The sequence below is a fragment of the Paralichthys olivaceus genome, chromosome 9, assembly GCF_024713975.1.
Source record: "Paralichthys olivaceus isolate ysfri-2021 chromosome 9, ASM2471397v2, whole genome shotgun sequence".
NCBI lineage: Eukaryota > Metazoa > Chordata > Actinopteri > Pleuronectiformes > Paralichthyidae > Paralichthys > Paralichthys olivaceus.
In genome coordinates this window covers 13,809,884-13,831,494 of record NC_091101.1, presented here as the reverse complement: position 1 = coordinate 13,831,494, position 21,611 = coordinate 13,809,884, and the positions used below count along the sequence as shown (strand labels likewise).

Sequence of the window (21,611 nt, the reverse complement as noted above, 5' to 3'; positions counted from 1 at the left end):
AGTACAAAGTAAAACTATCTAGACACCCCCGTGATATGGCAGCACATGGTTTAGCCCAATCAGCTAGCTCTAGTATAAAGTGTCCTCAGCCTTCAGTCAGGACTGTTTGCCACTGACATCAAATGGAAAGGAGAGGAAGAAGAAAGAGAGAAGCCATGAAACCAGGAAACCAGGAAGAGATGAGAGGTAACTCAAAGGCAAAGAAACAAAGGGTTTACATATCAGATATAAACTGATGTTAAATATTAAAATGTGGTTGACTGCAAAAGAAATGAACCTGCGTGGTAAACTAGATAAAATGAATCCAAGCTAACTAATGAGCTGAGTGAGTGTGGTTTGGAGCCATGTCACCACATGTAGCTGAGGAAGTCACCCTCAGATGTGAGAAATAGCATGTAGCCACTCTAAAGGGCAGCTTAGCATAGTAGGGAAGCAGCTATGCTAAATTAGGCCAGTTAGCTTAAATTTAGCATAGCTGTTTTTGCCACCTGTGGCCATCCCACTTAGAAGCTCAGGTGAAATGGCATGTAGCTATGTTCTATGGGAAGCTTAGCATAGCAGGGTAAACAGCTATGCTAACTTAAGAGAGCCAGTTGGCTCAATTTAGCTGTTTTAATGTGACATATTTACTGTTACATCGAATATGTGTCTTTATCATTTCTGTACACACACATGAGTGGTATCTGTCCTCTCATTTAAATCAACAGCAAATAGTTTTAAGCCTATAAATGTGTATCTTGATGAATGCATAGATAACCCAAACTAAATATTCTTCTGGAAGCATCTCGTGCACAAACATGGCCTTGGACCGCTCACAGCCCACATGAACTCTGCTGTGTAATTCAGGCCCCAATTTAAAATCCAAGTCAAAGCTTCCACAGGGGGCTGAGCCATGGACGGGTTAAGACAGAGTGAGGCAGGCCGTCCAAAGCTCAGGGGTTAGTAGGACTATACCCTCCTCGCCCTCATCTGTCATTAGTGGCATGAGGGCCTCATTACTACAACACTCTAGTGCATGGTTCCCAGCAGTGCCTGTGAGCCTGGCACACACTCACAGTGACCCCAAAATGATGAGCAATATGCTCAGTTGTTTTGTAGCACATTTCCTGTGAGGCAGTTGTGACTCTCTCAGTGTAATTGGGGCAATCTCAATCTAAAACCTTTTATATTATAAATATGTTTGTGAACAGAAATACAAATAGTATGATGCATCATGTATAATCCATACTATTTAGCCCAGAGACTATGCCCCTTTCACAATCCCTAAATGAAGTCAAAATATCCCAGTTATGCCATCTTGCACATTTAAAGTCAGACTCGTGCTGATACAAAAACAGTTATTCAATTTTATTTATTCTGCTGACTGTGATTTTCAGAATATTGCAGCCTAAATAAACACTTGGACATTTTCTCCCCACAGAGTATGCAAACTTTGTCGCCTGCAGCAGTAACTTCTCCGTTGAGCAGGTGAGTGTTGCTGTGACAAGCAAATTCTCTCTGGTTTGTCATCTCATTGTTGAAGTAGATACATGTCAATGTGGTGCAAGATGATTCTGCTTATTATAGTATGTGTAAACTGCATGTACCGAAATTCAAAATAGTCATTACAGTCAATCATTTCAGAATAGTCTCCATAAGTACCTGTAATAATTGGTTTAAATACCTTTGGTTCATTAATTCCAATAAATTAAAGTTAGCAATCCTTTCAGTCTTTTGATAACAGCATCACAGTATTTGCATCCTGTCACCAAACCTATTCTCGACTTTCTCTTGCTCAACTAACGCAGTTTAACTGAACAAGATTAACATTCAGCAGACTGATGCTGATCACGTAGTGTCCACTGTTAATTTGTATATGCTAAGGGGAAGTTGTTGTTTGTTTTGTTATATATTCTTTTTTGGGTTAGTAATGATGGAGTACAGGCCTCAGTGCCTTAACTCTGTGAACCACTTTAAATCGGGGGTCTGTGCTTGTCGCAACCTTTCCATGTGTGACAGATTAGCTGGTAGTTAAATATGATGCTCACTCCGGCTCTGCTCCTTCGCACTGCTAAGCCATTGATGTAACATATAATTACATTTCTAATTGCAGAATAATTAGGACTCCCTGCGTAGCTCGTTAAGTCATTTGTCACCAAAGTCTCTAATGTAGCCTACAACAACTTTCTAATTATACCAAATGAAAAGTCTACATGGTGGGGAGCCCATCCCAACTGTGGCCTGAGTCTTTCCTGACGCACCCTATTCCATCAACTCAAGTTTTTATTATTATTAGCTACTAACTGAATGGGTCATGACATTGTCCACCCGGGACGCCAGAAGCTTACTTGAATAATAAGCCTTGTAAACGTGGCGTGATCTCAGCTTAAAAACGGCCTCATTCCACCTTTGAAATACAGCAAGGTCACATAATTTCACTCTCCAGAGAGCAGTAAAAGACTAATGTACGCTGTTATCACCAGCAGGCAATAGATTATTGTAATGTTCTCCCCTCTGGTCTCCCAAAAAAAGACTCCAGTTCAGCTACAAATGCTGTTATGAGTTTTTGCACAACACTAAAATGAAAACGTCCTCATTGTCCTATGTTCAGAATGATCTGCATTGGCACATCCCAGACAGAGCACCGTGGTCTTTCACTCCAAACTGTGTGTCCTGACCAATCACGAATTGTCTCAGCAGTGATGATTTATGAGCCAAAGCAGACAAGAATATAAAAAGATATTAGCTGTCTCACACCGTCCAGCTTTTCAAAGACCTGGTGTCCAGCTGAGTATAAGTGTCTCCTCAGTAACCTACAAGAGATGCAGAATCAAGAACAGTCAATCTAGATGCATTTCTGGAATTGATTGTTATTTTGTTGGCAACTAGGCTAAAAACCTAAAGCCCCATAATGCTGCCTAAAACAAGAGGTTTTTTTTGTTTTTACATTTTGCATTTGCTAAACTCTTAAATTGTCATTACTGAAAAAATCTGTGTTAGCTGTTTCTATGCCTGTTTGGACTACTGCCTACTTGTGGTCATAGCAGGCTGTTGTGTTTGGAAGGTAGGTTGACTAGCAGCCGATGCTACTCATTGTTTCTTTCGTGTTTGTGACTGTGCATAAATAAAGGGTGGAATCTAGCTACCTTCAAATGTGCCTAGTTCTTGGCTCTGCTTCCACTGCTCTAAGATCTGTTATGATATTGGCTGCATTATTACAAAGAGATAATGATGCAAGTTGAAACTGTATTTGTAACTTTTACCTCTACAGTTTTTTTCTTTCCAAGCATTAAGATGCAGTAGTAGGGAAATTATACTTTGATGTATCGTTCAAAGTTTAGCTTTAATTAGTTTGATGCTATAAAACAGGCTGACTCATTATTGGTCGGTTGTATCTGAGAAATATCACAATCTGACTCCCCAATCATTACTGCTTTAAATCTGACTGTCATGCCAAACAAATTGCTGTTGTTGTCCTTGCTGCTGGTGTAGGTTCTCGTGCAGAGGTGGCACAAAATGAAGTACTTTCTGATGGTTCATTCGAAGCAGTGAATTTGATGGCTCTATAAATACTTGAATCAGTAAACACATGCAGATTGTTGCCCTCTCCCAATGGCACCAGTTTCCCATTTCCAGGGCATTAAGCTTAACAGTATTTTCTCTGAACTCATCAGTAACCTAATAAATTGTGCAAACAATTATTGGCAAGGCAATACACAACTACTTTCAACTGCATATTTTATTACTTTCCCAGCTTTTCAACACAAAAGTCGTCATGGTGAGAAGAAGTTGGACCATTATGAAGTGTGGAGCCAGTCATTGTAGTATGTCATGGTTTTCAGTCCAACATTTAAGTGCACCATTACTATTCACTTGACAGAAATACAACCCCCTACACTTATTACATCCAAATTTGTCATCAACTGTTGACGGCCTGTCGGATTTTTTCATTGCAGTTCACGTCTGTCGGAGCTATAATATGCACAGCTGGATATAATGAACTGCAAATTTGCATCAAGCCCCTGACCCGTTTCACATTCACACACCTGCTCCAGCGGCACCCACCTGAGCAGAGTGTACATTTCCAAAAAAGCTGCATTTATTGCCATCTGCTTTGCGAGAGACACTTTAAATCTGGTTGAATTAGAGGGTGATCTGCTTTCAAACTGAGTGTGTGTGTGTGTGTCTGTCTGTGGGTGGTTGCACATGTTTTATTGTAAGGTTTTTTTCCCTGGGCGTCATTTTTGCCTATTTAACCTTTGCTTGAATTCTTTAAAGTAAGGCTCCCTTTTCCCTTTCTGCAGAGTGTGTGAAACATCAAAAAGCAGCATCACATAATCCACTCAGTAAATCAAAGTTAAGAAAAACAGAGAGCGCAGATCAAAGTGAAGTGATAAAAATGACTTGCCTTTGGACCTGTTGAGGCAGACAGGCAGCCTTTACCTTTCTTAAGTGAGGATGAATTAGACCACGGCGGAGGAGAGTGAGAGAGAGAGAGAGAGAGAGAGCAGAGGCTTAGCTGCCTGCCTGCAGGTTGATGGAAGAGAGCTATGAACCCTGGGAAATGAGGATCTAAACAGGCAGTAGATCACCAAGCCCACTGGCTCTGTCTCTATCAGACAACGTCTCACTCCTGCAGACACGCACTAATACTCACACCACACAGTCGATATCTAGATTAATCTGTGGGGGTGGAATCCATCAAGCACCCCAGTAGCGTTTCAGAGCCCTGGAGGCTTGATGTTCCTGCTGAAAGAGAGTGATACGTTGATGTGCTTTAGAGTGACGACAGTGTGTTCGTTTCATGGAGATACTGTTATAGTCCTTGACAAGTTGATGAGCAATTTTGGGAGAAGAGTTCAGGACTCTGATGAGCAGGAGGAGTGTTAGGAGGTTCATGCTCCCTTCTCCTGAATGTTTTCTTGACCAAAAACAAAACATAACAAATGTGACATTGATGTATTTATCCAGTATGTTCATAAACAGGAAACCTTTCTATATTAAGAAACTACATTAGCTTGTTTGGTCACAGGTTATATTTTGATTTAAAAAAAAAAAAGCTCCAGTCATCACCACCATGCTTTCACTGTTTGAGTTAATCTTCGTCCTATACTTGGGATTTAGGGGAGTTCACACTTGATGTCACATGATGCATGTCACATGTGCAGCTGGAGTTGGGTACCTGAAGTAGCTTGCAAGCATCTCTTCATTTATGGTATTACCACCAGCATTACTAGCATTACTTTTAATGAATGTCCTGATTGTTCACACATCACATCGCTGGTGGTGAAAACTATTTTTTTTTATCATTTAATCCTGTCTCAAATTCCTTCACCTGGTCTGAAAGTCTGAACTATCCTAAAAAAAAACATACACTGCAAACAATCTATACCTTGCTTTGTTTGATCAGACCTAGACCACCTCTTTTGGGAATGCTAAATTTTGGTCTCTTGTTCCTGAGGCACCTTTCACATCTGTTATTTGTAAAGTGCCATGGGTCTCTGGCTAAATACTCTTCTCGGAAATCAAGGACCCTTCTTTAAATGATGAGAAAGAATTTCAATGATAGCTCTGGTGCTGTTGTGACTTTGATTGCATTAGTGTGACAATGGTGAAGTTTATTTTTTAACCACTTTTTTTCCTTCTGCGTATCAAATGAAGCATCTAGAGAAGTTACACGCTCACTGATATTCTTGCGGCTCTGTGAGTTTATATCAGAAGTATGGAGAGAATAAAATGACTTGGCTCCACGTCATTTTGACAGCTCTCCTCTATAAAACAGTATTTATAGCACTTATAAGTGACCAACACTTACAGTCAGAGTGTATCACTTTTGACCAAGCTGTCCTCAAGATCGAGTGCTTCTATTTGGATGAAACGATTGAGAAGAGGTTTGGTTAAGCCATCGGGGAGTGTGTCCCAGAGGAGCTCTTCATCATCACCTACAGCCAATTTCACAGGTTAATGGGTTAAAAAATACACTCAGGACTTTATACTGAGGAGTTGGAGGTTGCATTTTAAACTTGATGGTTGGAGATCATTGGGGAAGTCAGTATTTGTGAATGCACAATATTCCCATGCATCGTTACACATAGACGGTGACAGAAGCTTAACATTAAAATATTAGAAGTTGTAAACACTTCACGAATAAATTATAGTCCAGTCTCCATGACATCAGGCTTAGTGAAGAAGTGAGTTTTGTTGAAGGGGTTTTTACAGCAGTGTAACCATGAGTGACAAAAACAAGGTCTCTTTTTGAACCTGTGACAGTATATGTATATACAGTAAATCACTATATTGAAAAGGAAAATATAAGTCTTGTTCATTAACATTCAAGCAATATATTTAATAAACATATGACTTACTATGAAGACACTGCTTGACTCTACAGCACCGTCTGCTTAACTGTGACCCATATACTAAATATACTGCACACGGTGCTGAGATTATTATAATATTGCACAGTATATAGCCTAAGGCAATACTGAACGAGCGATGATAAGCCAGTATCAACCGAGAACTGCAGCTGACTGGTGCATCGTTTGCAATATATATCAAAAAATATTTGTTTTTCTTCAGATCAGTTTAGAACAGAAAAGGTTGAGAACAGTGAACAAGTTCTGCAGGAAAAGTGTGACAAATGATCAGAGCCATTTACTGTGTGTGTGAGTGATGGCATTAAGCTTAATATTTTAAGGACAGGATTTTCAAGTTCAGTAAAAATTTATTTTACTTCCTGCTTCTTCACACGACATCAAATCAAACGACCATATCTGGTCATTGACACCATCTGTGATGAAACTCTGCTATGTAATAACTTTAATCTAATAAATTACTCACACAAACACTATCTGCAAAAAGCATGTTGTGCTGTTCAAGATGAGCAACATCCTCGAGAAAAGATAGATTTCATAGGTAGGCTGCTGGTCACAAAGTGAAAGAATAAGTGTGTGTCATGGAACATTCACGTGTTATAGATGGGGACCAACTTCCCCAATATGGGACAAACTTTGTCCCACAACTCTGTCTTTGACCCATCTGGAGGCAAAATAAAAAATGATTCATCTGATAAATGAGTCTGGCAAACAGACACCATACAACATTAGCCCAGAGCTTTACTGTTCACTTTACTCCAAAAGCTTCAAATAATGAGTTCTTGAAATAATCTGTGGAGGTCTGCAAGAATGGTGGAAGAAACAGGATTGAAACATTGGCTCTTTAATGTGGTTCAGAAGAGATCATTTTCTTTCATTTTAGTGTTTGTCGTGCAGTCAAGCAAATATCATGTCTCATTAAAAGCTGTGTGAGTATATACATTGAGTTTGCACTGATGTCATTTGTTATAATTAATGGTGTGGTATTTAGATTATTCCCTCCACAAACCCATGTTTATGTGTGTACGTGATATGTTGTGCGTCCATGCCTCAGGCCTTTACTCCCTCTTCCTCCTGACCAGTACGAGTCAGATGGAAAGAGCCTGTTTTTAACTACTGCTGCTGGACCGTGGAATCTGCCACAGGCCAGAGAGATGTGTGCAGCATGATGATTAATGCAGCTCAGGACATATTATAGTGTAATATAGAAAAGTATGTCACAAAATGAGGTTACATAAAACATGCTTAGAAATATCAGTGGCAGTCTGGAATAAGCAAAGATCAAGGAATTACTGAGTGAGAGAAATCAATGAAAAAGAATCGAAAAATGAAAAAAATGTTTCTTGAAAGGAAATTAGGGCCATGTACGTTTTGGATCTGGCTCCATATTTCAATATTAAATAAAATTATTTCTTCTGTGTCCTAATTATGTTGTTTATGTAACATAAAACAAGACTAAAGCATTCAGTAGTTTAATGTAATGTTTGACCAACAAGGTTGGGAAAGGAGGTAAATAACAAAATGTGTGGTTTCAGTAAAACAGGACTTGTATAAATTGTATTCTGGTCGATATAAATCTGTTATGTCGAGAATAAAATGCTAAAAAAAAGTCACTGTTTTATCATAATTACATTAATAACTTTGTTTATGTAGCAGCTTTTAAAACAATCATTATAAAGTGCTTCAGTAAGAGGACAAATAAAAACGAAAAAATCAAGTAACATTTTGATACAATATCATTTAAAATTAAAACTGTTACGGAGAAAACAGAGCACACTTGCTGCCCTTACAGGAGATTTAAGAGGTCAGAGGTCACTTTGTACATTTTCATTCTATGCATGCATCCTCCTAGTTTAAAAAAAAAAATAAAAAATTTACATTATGTTGCCATAATATTGCTCCAAAATGTTAACCCTTCAATTAAGTGGGCAGACAGTGTGATAGCGATGATGCACTGGAGAGAACACCTGACATTACTGAAGAGTGAAAACTTCCTGTGCTTCAAGTGTTAAGTGCACAAAATTGATTTTGATATTTTCTCCCTCACAAGCTCGTTTTTGTTCTGCAGATGATAAAAGACACTAAATTCAGTTGAAAAGTACAGTAACACCAGCTGCCCTCTCTGGCTTTTTGAGTCTGTTTTATCTCTTGAGTGTGGACCGGGCTACAGGGATGCTGATTAATGCACTTCCACACCCCCACAGCTGGGAGTCTACATAACTGCCCTTGAGATAAGATGTAAAATCACCGGAGGTCTGCAAAAAGTTTTAATGATTTTAGCGGCTGTTAAGTTGCTCTTAAAAGATGGAACTCCTTCAACATGAAATCTGATGTTGCACTTAAATGTATCCTTCATCATTCCAATGTCTAGCAGCAGCAGTAGGAGCACAGACTACGTTTGTTTGCCTTCACCCCAGCTTATATAGTGCGTGGTACATATGCCTCTTTTCACTTAAGGGTTAACACACATAGCTGTTACTAAATCACAAAAAAACCTTTCATTTTATGTGTCCGTTTTACTTTTATGTGCTAAATTATAGCACATATATACATTGTTGCTGAGGTACAGATTGAGGTTAATAAAATGTATTTGTATTAGAGAGGAAATGGCTTTACCATTAAAGTACTTAGAAGAGCAATGTTGCGTGATATTTGAGGAAAAGCAAAGATAAGTGCTTTTTATGGCACTGTTCAATTAAGGTTTATATTAACCGAGGCCAAACTGATTCAGACAAACCTTGCAGCGATGTTGCACATAGCTTTTATATGCCTCAAGCTGGGCTTTAGACAGAAAAAAGCATCTTTAGAGCCAGAAAGGGAATTTATCACTTGGGCAGCAGCTATGAAGACTTGTTGAACAACCTCTAAACAGACAACAGAAGCCTTTCTGTCCATCCATATAAAAGAGTGTTGACTTGTTCTTAGTATAAATGGATTACCTAGTGCTTTCTAAGGAAGATCCTTTGACTAATTTCAAGATGTTACTTAATTTATCATGATAAGGAATTATGTCTTTATTAAAGATATATATTTAATTAATTTAAGTTCATTAGATTTATTTAATATTTACTGAATTCCTTTTTATAATTACTAAACCACATTAGATTAATTTAATTTATTCACTAAATTATATTGAATTAATTTAGTTTAGGTACTTTTTCATTTACTAAATTAAATCAAGTTGATGGATTTTAAACATACTAATTTGAATAAACCTAATTTTAATTGAGTTAATTTGATATTTTATTCAATGTACTAAATTAAATTAAAGGTCATTTAATTTCAATTGTCAAATTTACACCCATAGACAAACATGGACACTTAGAGGAGTAGCCACATGCACATATAGAGCTCTGTGCAACTGTTCTACTAAACTTCCTAAGATGCTCTAAGATCCTCCAGCACTCCAACTCAAATCCTGCCTAAGCCTCACAGTGCCAACAGGAGTTTGATCCTTGTGGAGGTCGTTTACTCTGATTTTGTTTTTTATTTTCCTCATTAACCATATTTGAAATCAGTCTCTCTTTTTCTCTCTTGTGTTTCTTATCATCTTATTGTTCTCTGCTTTCATACAATCTCTTTCTGATTTACAAGAAAACAGTCATCTCCAACCTTGGGGCCCCTTCGACTGGATTAGATGCTTGAACTGCGTTAGAGGGATGCTGGATGTTAGCGATGTTCGAGGTGGAGGGATGGTGGACAGGAAAAACACCTCAAGGGAACTGATCACTGAGCTGATGGAGAAATAAAAATAATTACCTGGGTTTTCTGATTTATGCTGAAATGCAGGCTCGGAGCTATGCCTTTACTCTGCTCGGCTGTCTGATTCACTGAGCCGTTATCCCCAGCCTGAGTCTGCAGGTGTCAGTTTAAACATGACGAAAAGCTCTGCCTTGTCCTGTTAGGGAGGAGAGGCAGTTGGAAATCAGCAACAGCTTTTAAATGTCAGACTTCCATGCCCCGGTTTTGCCTTTTAATCCAAAATGAATCATAAAAAGGTTACGAAGAAATATCACTGAGTACAGAACTGCTGAACCAGTGTGTTTGCTGTTACAAGATTACTTTGGGTTAGTGTGCAATGGAGCTCATAGATTTTTTTATTTTTTTTCTATCCACATCTCTGTCCCTATTGCACTTATAGCATCCCCCTTTTGTTTAAATAGTAAAATACATAGAAATTCTGTTTGACCCAAAACTGAGCTTCAGGAGGCGTTGTAGTGCAGTGGCTCGGTCGTGAGAAGTCTGTGGTTGGTATATCTGTGTTGCCTTTGCTAACTGTGCTGAGCTTAAGGAAGATCTCAGTCCCAAATTAAACTTTGGTCCAATGATCCTTTTATGCACTGTAACAACACAAACACCTACTACACTGCTGCTGCCTATATCTATTGAAAGTATTACAGTAGCTATTAAATTGAGTATGTGATGACACACCAAGAGAGGAGGAGACTATTTAATTCTCTTTTCTTATGTTTTCTTTTCTTTTCTACTGCGGCTGCTGCAGTTTGTTGGGACAGAAGTTTTTTGGCAGCTATATATTGTCATAAATCCATGCACTTCATAAGCCTGATGGGAGAAAATGTGATTTAAAAATTGCATTCTAATAAATCACCAAAGATTTCATGCACTCACTCTAAAAAATTGATTTTCACATAAAATAAGAGATTGCCTGTGGTTCCCTGCTGCTCCAAAGGTGGGAAATCAATCATGTCCTTCACATTTTTACGAGTGCGACGACTTTTTGAGTTTGCGGTTGTGCTTGATCAAATTTATGTTGTACATTTTACATTGGTCAGTTCAATTTCCAGACATGAGTGAAGTTCATCATTGCCAACATGAATGATGTCAGATATGCCATAGTACTGTAGGTTCATCCCTCAGGAGGCCTAAAATGGTAGCTGCCAGCTGTATTATTAACAGTTTAATTAGTTTTATCATCCTCACGCAGACAGATTCACCTTGATGTGAGTAATTTTTAAGGCAAACATAATCCATCCATCCATCCATCCATCCATCCATCCATCCATTATCTAGATCTCTTAACCTTTGAGGGTCGCAGGAGAGCTGGAGCCATTCCCAGCTGATATTGGGCAAGAGGTGGGGGTACACCCCAGACAGGTAATCAGTAAATCGCTGTGGCAACATATGGAGACAAACTGTTGATAATGGACTCACGTATGCATTAAAGACCTCAACTGAAACACTTATTCACTTTGCACGCACAAGCCAATCAAATAACCTTGATGTGAAAGTGGAGGCTGAGGCAGCTGGCTAACAGCTGCTGTGTTCATCTTGTTGTGGATTTTATCTCCAGCATACTTAGCATTGTACCGATAGATAGCATGGTACATTAGCTTGAAAGCCAGCTGTTATCTGTCCCAAGTATGAAACTGTGATCATCGTTATGACAATCATGCTGGCACCAAGCGTTGGATACGCCGGCCAGCAAGCGTTAATGCAATGCATACGTGTGAATCCAGCTTCAGACTTGCACTAACCTGCACTAACACCTACAATTCTAATCTGCATGTCTTTGGAAGCTTGAGTACCTCGAGAAATCCCACTCAAAGAAAATACTCTCTAATTTTAGATAATAATTATAGTATTTTGCGGATGGGCCAAAGTGAAAAAGCAGCAAGACTGTAGTAGTGGTAGAGAAATAGGTTAAATGAAATTTGGTATCTGCAGAGTTGTTTTCTGATTCCAACTTTTTTCCACGTTGTGTTTTCTTTATTTCCATAAACGCTAGGTAACTCTCACCCTGTCAGCCATCATTTTCTCCCATAAAGATTCTTGTTGACTCTGATTGTTTGCAAGGGCATCTGAAATCCATAACAGTTAGGGCAGTGTCTCTTATTACTTATTTCATTTCCACACCTTGACAGCACCTGATGAGGAACAAACACACACACACACACACACACACACACACACACAAATAAGCACCTCAAGGTCTCCTTCATGTTTGAGCGACCGCAGAAATTATGTGCTGATGACACCTAAACAGATTGTGTAATTACTTTTGCCCTGGTGGCACTGGCCTGTAACACCAATCCAGAATTTTAGTGTTCAGGAGCGTTTGGATGCAGCTGGCATTTATGAAGTGGTGCAATTTTTCTTTTCTTTTTTTTTTTTTTTTTTTTTTTCAATTTCTCATTCATCATCCCAGACAACAAAAACAGCATGTCCAGGAGAAAGGGGAGGCCTGAGAGGGGTGAGGTGTTAGAGAGGGGTGAGGTGTTAGAGAGGTGGATGATGAAAGTCTGTGAAGAACGATTCTGGTTTGTCGGAGTGGGGCCTGTGCACACACTGTGACCCCTTCTGGGCTCAATCTCATATGTTTTACTGAAAGCAAGCAGCAAAGGTCATCCTATATTTTCTGTGGGAACTTTTGATCCCTAAACATTTGAGTCCATGCTAAGCATCCTGCCTTGGTTACCAATATAAACTGAAGAGCCCTGAAAAAGTGAGAAATTCCGCCTATAAATGGACCATCAGGGAGGTGTTGGACAGCATAGTGGCCGGTGGTCTAAATTCATCCTGACATGTTCTAATAACACATTCTTTTCTAATTTGCTGATTTGCTTATATATTTTTCCTTTGGGCATTTGCTGCCTGTAGGCAAATCAGGACAAAAATATCACATTTTGTTCACGTTACAGAGAGAGGAAAGAACTCAAGGACAGACAAGGTGGAGAGTTGTGGAAGATAATAAGAACTTGTATTGTATGTTATTATGAGAAATCATAGATTGTTAAGATGGATGACCTGACATAATGATTTACAGCTAAGACTGACTCCTGATTGGATGGGACCTTGCTACCATCCTCCAATCACCACAGCGCAGACTGTGGCTATAGATGTGAATTGTGGCAACATCAGTATCTGGGATATTTTGGCTTCATTTCTGGACAGTAGTAGGAAGTGGAGACACATCATGCATGTTTGCTTTTTCTATGTGAGGCTCTTCTTTTAACAGTCACTCGTCCGACTCTTTCTCCGTCATTGACTAGACTATCACGATTTCAGTTGAGCTGAGTTAGAGCTGTGACACCACAAGAAGAGAACAACTGTGGGAAAACTAGTTCCTCATTATCTATGTATTGTGTATATTTCAAACCTTTAATATCCATCTAGACTACATGGGGTGTAGGGATCTGTGGGTTGAGGTAGCAACTTTGGTCTCCTACAAGTGTGTCTCCCATAGTTTACCTCATATCTGGCTTTGTTACAGCCCCCTTCTCCTCTTCCGCTGGCAGGTTAAACGATGTGAGTCAGGTGGTGCAGGCATGGTGTTTCTGGGTGGAAAAACTTACTGCAAGTCAACAGCCAGGGCAAAGGATTCTCAGTGAGACCGGAGATGAAAAGGGATGGATTTGATTGGCACACAGTTCCTCAATGCAGTGCCCTCACGACCCTGATGGGTTATGGGATCAGTGACAGACCTCACGTCGCCCCTTACAGGGATGATTATAACTAGCCTGCACAAAATGAATTTGGTCAAAAATCTGAAGTACGTTTTCAGTAACAGGAATTAATTTAAATGTGAAAATCTTGTCTGAACAAAGATGAACCTCGACTCAGATGATCCTCTGCTCCCTAAAGACCATGAGCAGGTGGTGTTGGGAGCACGATAGCACTCGAGGAGGGGAAGTGAGGAACAGATTTCTGTCAGACGGGCCACACGGCTGGAAACTGATTTATCTGGAGCAGTAAATTACCTCTGGAATTAGTCGACAGATGTAATGAAGCAGCAGTTACCCTGCTCTCCAGACAGTTTGCATTCAGCACCAAGGAGCACACTGCCACCCACTGTACCAAAATGTGTATGATATGCAAAGATGGTGTTAAATAATAGGGATGAAAAATGTTTAAAATGAAGCATTTAAAAGTTAAACCATCAATATTGCAGATATTACAACTAAAATGTGGATTAGAAATACAATACAGAATAATATCAAACTCATTATGTATGAATTCAATTCAGTATAAAGTTTAAATACTCAAGTTCAGTCACTGTTAATTAAAATTGTGCCTTGATGAATCTGGTTGATGGTGGGGAAGTATGCAAATGGAAGAAATGTATGATATTGTTAATCTGAAAGTAAAAGTAGCTTCTGAATAGTTGTCTTGGCTCTGTTCAGTCGTAAGTGTTTTACAAACATGAATAGTTTTATAAATATTGTTGACATGTGTGCAGTTGCTTGCTGGATAAGACTTATACATTATGGGGCTTGCAGAGAAATATCAACAGGTTAGTGTTTCCATTCACCAGTGTGTGAACATCTTAAATTTGAGACACTTTGTATGTAAAGAAAGGATCAGTTTTATGTTTTCATCAATTATGAAAAACCTCTTAAATCCAAGTGCTTCAGGAGGAAGCAGGTGCTTTATGCTCCGTTACAGGACATAAATTATTTTCACTCCTTCATTTTAATGCTCTAAGTTACCAGATACCATTTTAATATTCTGATACTCACTGTGAAACTTAACAAGAGTACTCTATGGTTACTTTTTTCAAGGAGCCCTTAGCAGTGTTATTGAAGGATGAATACCCATACTGCACTGTGCCCCTCATTTTCCCCCAACAATGGTCCAGTCCCACACTGTCCCTCAGCGAGGGATTAGTCAGGTGAGGATTTGCCACAACAGGTTATTACATGCATCAAATCAAGCTCACAAAACACGCCAGCCTCCCAAGGGATGTTACACAGTCCTGCCAGACTATTCAGCTGACAGACGCACGCACACACGCACACACGCACACACGCACACGCACACACATACACACACACACATCTGATAGAGAAGACACAGCAGTTCCAGTTCCGCCCTGGGATCATAATCAAAGATAAAAAAATCAAGCGGGCCTCCAAGGCTTTGTTCAAACACCTGTGTAAGATGTTTGGCTATGCGTGTGAGCTCCTGGCAGCCATGCAATTACACAAGACAGAGGTCATTACTCAGACTATAAGTTTCATGATCAAGCCGAAAAAGACGAGCATTTGGACCAGGTTCTGCTCACATGTGAGTCAAGTCATGAAAAAGGCCCATTCCACGTGAGCAAGGAGTCAGGTTAAAAAACAGGAAGCCAAAGCTTCTATCCAAAGAGGACATGATACTTCAGACCCACACACACTAACATGCACATGCACACACACACAGCTGTGCGGAGGAGCGGCGTCCAAAAGGCACCCATTCAAGATGTCTCGGCAGGAGAGATTTTCTAGTTTGTTATTTATTGTTATTTGTTATACTCACTGGTGATCACAACTACTGGCCAAAGGACTGTGGTTTGAAATTAGTCAACACATTTAAAGAAAATTCAATCAACATGTTCTTATAAATAAATAAATGAATAATTGAGAAATTGCAGCCTGCAGCAATATACTGTATCATTTTAAAAATTTCCTTTTACTTATTGAGATCTATGAAGTACAGTATTTCTGATTCTGATGTGTGTATTTACTGCTGTTGTTTTATGGCCTATTGCAAGCCTTTGAAACTAAAGTCTTGCACACTGCCCATGTCCATGATTTACTTGTGAGACTTTCCTGTGTGAAATATTGCTGACATTTTAACTAGCTCAGGAAAACTCTACACTAACAGATATCACTTCTTGTTTGCTTCTCTAAAACCATGACTTGTTACCTACTAGTAACTACTCTTACTATTGCAGTTTTATGTTATTATCATTATTGTTGTTGTTTTTATTATAAATTATTAGTATTTAAAGTATTTTACTGTCAGTGGATGCTCTTAACAGTTGCATGGTCGACCCCCACATCAAAAATAAAGCATATACAAAAACCATACAGCCTTCAATAACCCAAACCCATTAGCATTAACTACTACAAAATATAAACATTTGATTTGTTTTCACTTGCCGTTGTTGTTACTTCTTTATTACTGGATCATCGGGATCAACATTGATTGGTGGTTGGAGTCTTGAGCAGGTGACTGACAGCAAACTAACCAATCACAGATGCATAGTCCATCCAGTTGATCAGAGCTTTAGCACCAACGGTAAAGTTTGATATCAAATCGATGGAAATTTACTCTGGCCTGTCTGTTTAACGTGGACAGTATTTTGAAGTGAACTGCATGAGCTGTCATGAGCTGCTGCTTTCAACTGAGAGGGCATTCTCCTGGAAGCATAAGCAGAAACTGACATCCTCTTTGTGTCCTGATCTGTCTCTGACAGGTGAGGACCTGCTGGTGTATGACGGACAACACAGAGCGTTCACACAGAGATCAGTCAATATCACAGGTAACCTAAAGTCCTGAGTGGGATTTATATAAACAGCAGTGGAGAGAACGGACAGGTGGATGGGATGATGGATGAAGACAGATCAGCATGCACATGCACGTACAGCATATGTGGATGAAGCACAGCGTGCATTATCCCAAATGTTATTGTGGCAGTGCTGCTGTGTCTGGTATTTTATAATTCAGAAATGCAGCCCCAGCATTTAAATCAATAAGTAAATACATTTTACATATGACATGATCACTCTCTGTGCTGATGTCTCACTCCACCTCCTCTCGTGAGGAAACCTGGAAGAGCCGTTATGCGGTTTGAGAAAGTTCTGATGAATCTTTCATGTGCGGAGATATTTCTTTCCCCTCCAGTGACAACTCATCTGCACTTAAGTTCAAGTGAAGTGCAATTACGTTATTTTCTCTCTGGGACCAGGCACATCTAATACTACTTTTTTCTTTCTTTTTTTTTTTTTAGATATCCCATATATCATATTTACACAAACATATTTTTTTTTCTCCAGCTAGTGTATAACCTTATAGCTGCACTTAAGCAGTGAAAGATTCTCCCTGTCTGCTTCACTTAGGAAAAGCTGTCTGTAAAACGCAGAGATACACTTCTGTCCCAGGGGGAGTAGCTAATTTTGGAGCACGGCGCACAAAAACAAAACAAACCGTCTCCACATGAAAGGCCTCATGAATATTCAGAAGTGTTGATCACAGTGGACTATTATTATCATTACACCTCTCTTCATGCAGGAAACGTAAAGCCAGCTCACATGTGGTGCTCCGAATGAAAGATGTCTTTAACCTCATCCTTGAAACAAGTGTGAAAATCATTCTTTTCTTTCTGGATGTGTAATAAGATGTTAATTTGTCGTCCATTTTGCAGTATTTTTCATCAGAGCTTCTGCCAAGTTTGAATAAGATGTTTCACATATGATGTGAATACAGGGAGTTGTGGTGTGATGTTTGATAGAAAACATTTTAGTTGTGTAATGGAAATTTTACATTTGTTTATGTATAATTGCATGAGCAGACACGTATGTGGATGACTGACCAAATGGTTTATGTTGAGGGCAACTTTAGGGTTTACGATGGATTAAGAGACTTTGAATAATGGCCTTGAGAAACCACAACTTTATGGTTTCTCATGTTATCTCTGTTTGGGATCTCACACCTGGGCTCGCACTTGGGGAGTCTTCCGCAGAATATGCAAACACATAAAATCAGGATGTCTCCTACACTGAGTGAAACTATAAGAGGGTAATAAATACCTTTGCATGCTTAGTGGGAGGGGGCTGTGAGTTATAAGTACACAGATTCTCCTCTGTTCTTTGCTCATTTGTGCATGTCATTCAGGTGATGTGTACTGTGAGTCCATCTGCAGATGCTGAATTAAACATGAAGTGCTTGTTTTCACAGAAATTGACACCACAGTTTAAGTGTATTTTACCTTGAGGATGGAGATGTTATGCAAAAGTATATGCTCTACAATTTACTTTCCATAGTGTTTGTGTTAGTTGCAATTATAAAGGAAGTATTTTGGCACGTATTTTGGCACCATGAGTGGTTTAGCTAAAATGTCTGTGTTGTTCAACCTGTTACTAGCTTGCAGGATTCTGATTAGTGCAATTTAAACTCTTGATTTCGTATCTTTATGAAATCCCAGCCTATCACAACATAAAGTATCATGTATAGATAGAAATGTGTGTCTGTGTACATGCTCATATGTATGCAAAAATCCACCTATCACCCTTATGCAAAGTGGTGGTAATTCACTTACAAGTGGTTCTCAAACAGAGGTGTGGGAGTTTGAGGGTTAAACACAGTATATCAGTTGTTCCTAGGCTGCACTGTTCTGGACCTTTACCTGGAATTAGGTAGAGTCACTCTTCCAGTGTTGGAGTCACATGGGGAAACTCACCAACATTGGACAATTGTAGACTGAGAAATTCGAGCCACGTCTGACGAATCTAGATTTCTGCTGAGGCTGCAGATGTTAGGTTCAGATTGTGTCATCAACAGCATGAATCCATGCACCTAACCTGCCCCTTTTTTCCACAGTTCAGTCTGCTGTCCATTAAAATGGTGAAATGAATGTTTTAATATCATTTAAATTCAGCCAATCTGACTATCATTGCTCAACCACTGCACCAATTAACTTAAGTTTACCCCAGTTTTTCCAGTATACAGGCCCGACGTGATCAGGTTGAATAAACAGACCATTATGTAAACCCTGATTTTTTTTTCTATTTATTTTTTCCTGCAAAGCTGAACATTATGATTTAATGAGTTGCTTACCAAGATGTACAAAGCCTGTCAGTTCTGCCCTTGTTTCTTAGGGAAATTGTGATGTTTTCTAAAAAGAAAAATGGCATAATATATTAATAGCTGTGTCTTAATTCACTCTTTTATTTACTCATTCACTTTACAGCAAAATCTCCTTATTACAAGAACTTCACAAAACCCCTGAAAACCCTCAACCGCTGCCTGTGTGCAGCTCAATCAGAAGGTTTGTGGGTCTTTACTGACATCTAATGGACAAAAGCGGAAGTGTTCTTGACTGAGAGCATTATTTTCACTAATAGTGTTGAGATTCATTGACTAAACTTAACATATAAGTAGTTGATGAAACTGAAGGCAGAGTTTGTAGATGGGTTTGGGATAATGATGGTATGACTAGTACCAGGACATCCTTGTACCTACAACGATCACACTGAATGTTGTCCTCACTTTCAGAACATGTGGCTTTCCTCCATAAACATGCAAGGAAATGAATATTTCATAACACTCAGGTCAGTATTATCTATCTAATCATTTACAGTCACTTTGCTGTGATGTGACGTTCTGTCTCTTGACACTTTCCTCTAACCAATGTTTGGCCTGTTAGTTGCATTGATAGTTATATAGTATATACGACCTACTGCTCAGACGACTGTCAGTCTCATCAAACTGTCTGAAAATAAATATTTCATTTGCTGATATTTGCAGACAGGTTAATGCAGTTGTCAAAGTTGGTTCTGTGAAAGTGTCGGGGTTGTGTGATTTTAAAATCTAAACTCCACATGGTCTATTTATTACATCGGCCAAGGAGGTTATGTTTCCATTTGTGTTTATTAAATAACTGGCAGTATTTTGCGTAAATTACTTGACATATATCCATGAAACTTGCTGGAAGGATGTGGTATGGATCAGGGGGAACACACAAAATTTTGGTGTGGAGCCAGGATTTTTTCTTTAACTTTAACCGGGATAGGGTATTTTCTTACATTTTCACTGATTTACAGGAGTTTCATTCATGGATCTTGATTTAAAAGGTCAGGCATTGTTAGGGACCTGATATTTTTGAGTGAATTTAAAGAGGCTTGTGGGCCTTAGTGGAGGAATGCGCTCTACTGAGTGTCATTCTTAAAATCTGATGTGGTCAATTTGACTGGTGTACGTTTGTATTTCTCTCTGCACTTGCAATATTTCTTGTCCATGATGCTTAATTCAGACTCATACTTCATCCCAATTCTTAATGTTTCTTTTCTCAAATTACACATCTCTACATGGGGCTCTGCTGTCTGGACTTGTCAGAAACTAAGTCAAAGAGACTGAGAATAAACACACATCACCACCTCAGACTAACTCACTTCAACTTGACCTAGATTTCAATTATTGCATATGAAAACAAATCAGTGACCAATTGAGTTTTAACAACCATGACTTGGTGACACTCTCCCGAATATATTCCTGTTTTATCTGTGTTCACAATAACAGACTTATAAGTGTACTTTGAACTGATTTTGATATTATATGACCATATTTAGGGACTTTCCGAACCATTATCTGCACCTAAAAATGTCAGAACACACTCTGACATCTCACACTCTCATCTAGCTCAGTCTGGTTACACTGAACTTTGGATGTTGGTGACGTTGGAACTGTGCAAAAAGTCAAATACAAACACTCACACATGTACACTAACACACAAAGTCATGACAAACTGCTTTATCTCTCTGTCTAATCCATTCTTATATGGCAATATAAAAAATCAGATACGCTCTGACCACAGAGACTTAATGATTGTAATTGGTTGTTAACTTCTTGTGATAAATGAGATAACACCTCTGATGCAGACGTTTTTCTCACATACTGAATCAGAGTGAGTGTTGAGCTATGATGAATCAGGAAGCAAATTCCTTGGTACACGAACAATCCAGTTACAAAAATTTGCCATATTACTGAATTGAAGACAAGCATATGCTGTCTTTTCTAGTCCTAATTACCACTGAAGTGTTTTACGACACAAGTCACATCCACACATTTATACAGAGCTTCTTTCTACAGTCTGAGGACACTGTGGCACACAGACTGAAGGAGATCGGGATCAAACACCAACCCTCTGGTCAGTGGATGACCCACTCCATCTCCTGAGCCAAGGCCCCGACCCCCAAACAGTGTCTCCTCCTGGCATCATGTACAGGAAGTTAAAATAGTACAACACTGTCTGATTTGCATCTACCATCAAAAGGTCAGAGCAGGTGTTTTTCCTCCTTTAGCAGATTACTTGTTTTTTTTACCTCAATCCATCTAAACTAGTCAGTGACAAGTGACACCTACAGACACGACTGACTGTAGAATTGATGGTTTATTAACTTTAACTAATGACTTAACATCAACAATAACATGTTTGGCTGTAGACTTATTGGCATTCATTGACTATTAATGGTTCAACAGCCAACTTATTAATTTACCATTAGAAATAGATATAGAAGATTTACCTGAATATATTAATAATGGTAAGTTAACAATTTGGAAGGTGTTTTTTTTCTTTTTTCTCCCTTATCCACCTACTACTCATTGAGAAGTGACACCTGCAGATATGATTATTAAAATATACAAACAAACGAATAAAGAAAGAAATATAACCAATAACTTTAGAGTTGTTTAACTTGTATACACACATAAAGACAATGTTAGCTGTAGATTTAAAGGTGAATTGGCATGTTTTGC

The 21,611-nt window shown here is 38.9% G+C and overlaps 1 long non-coding RNA gene across 1 annotated transcript; it reads left to right on the top strand.

The window, feature by feature from the left end:
• The first annotated feature begins 52 nt into the window (after positions 1-52).
• LOC138411368 (uncharacterized) lies at positions 53-21,533 on the top strand. The gene is made up of 6 exons (XR_011244002.1): positions 53-186; positions 1,421-1,467; positions 16,555-16,620; positions 19,048-19,125; positions 19,353-19,408; positions 20,946-21,533. It is a non-coding gene; the product is annotated as an uncharacterized lncRNA (long non-coding RNA).
• Positions 21,534-21,611: the final 78 nt, after the last annotated feature.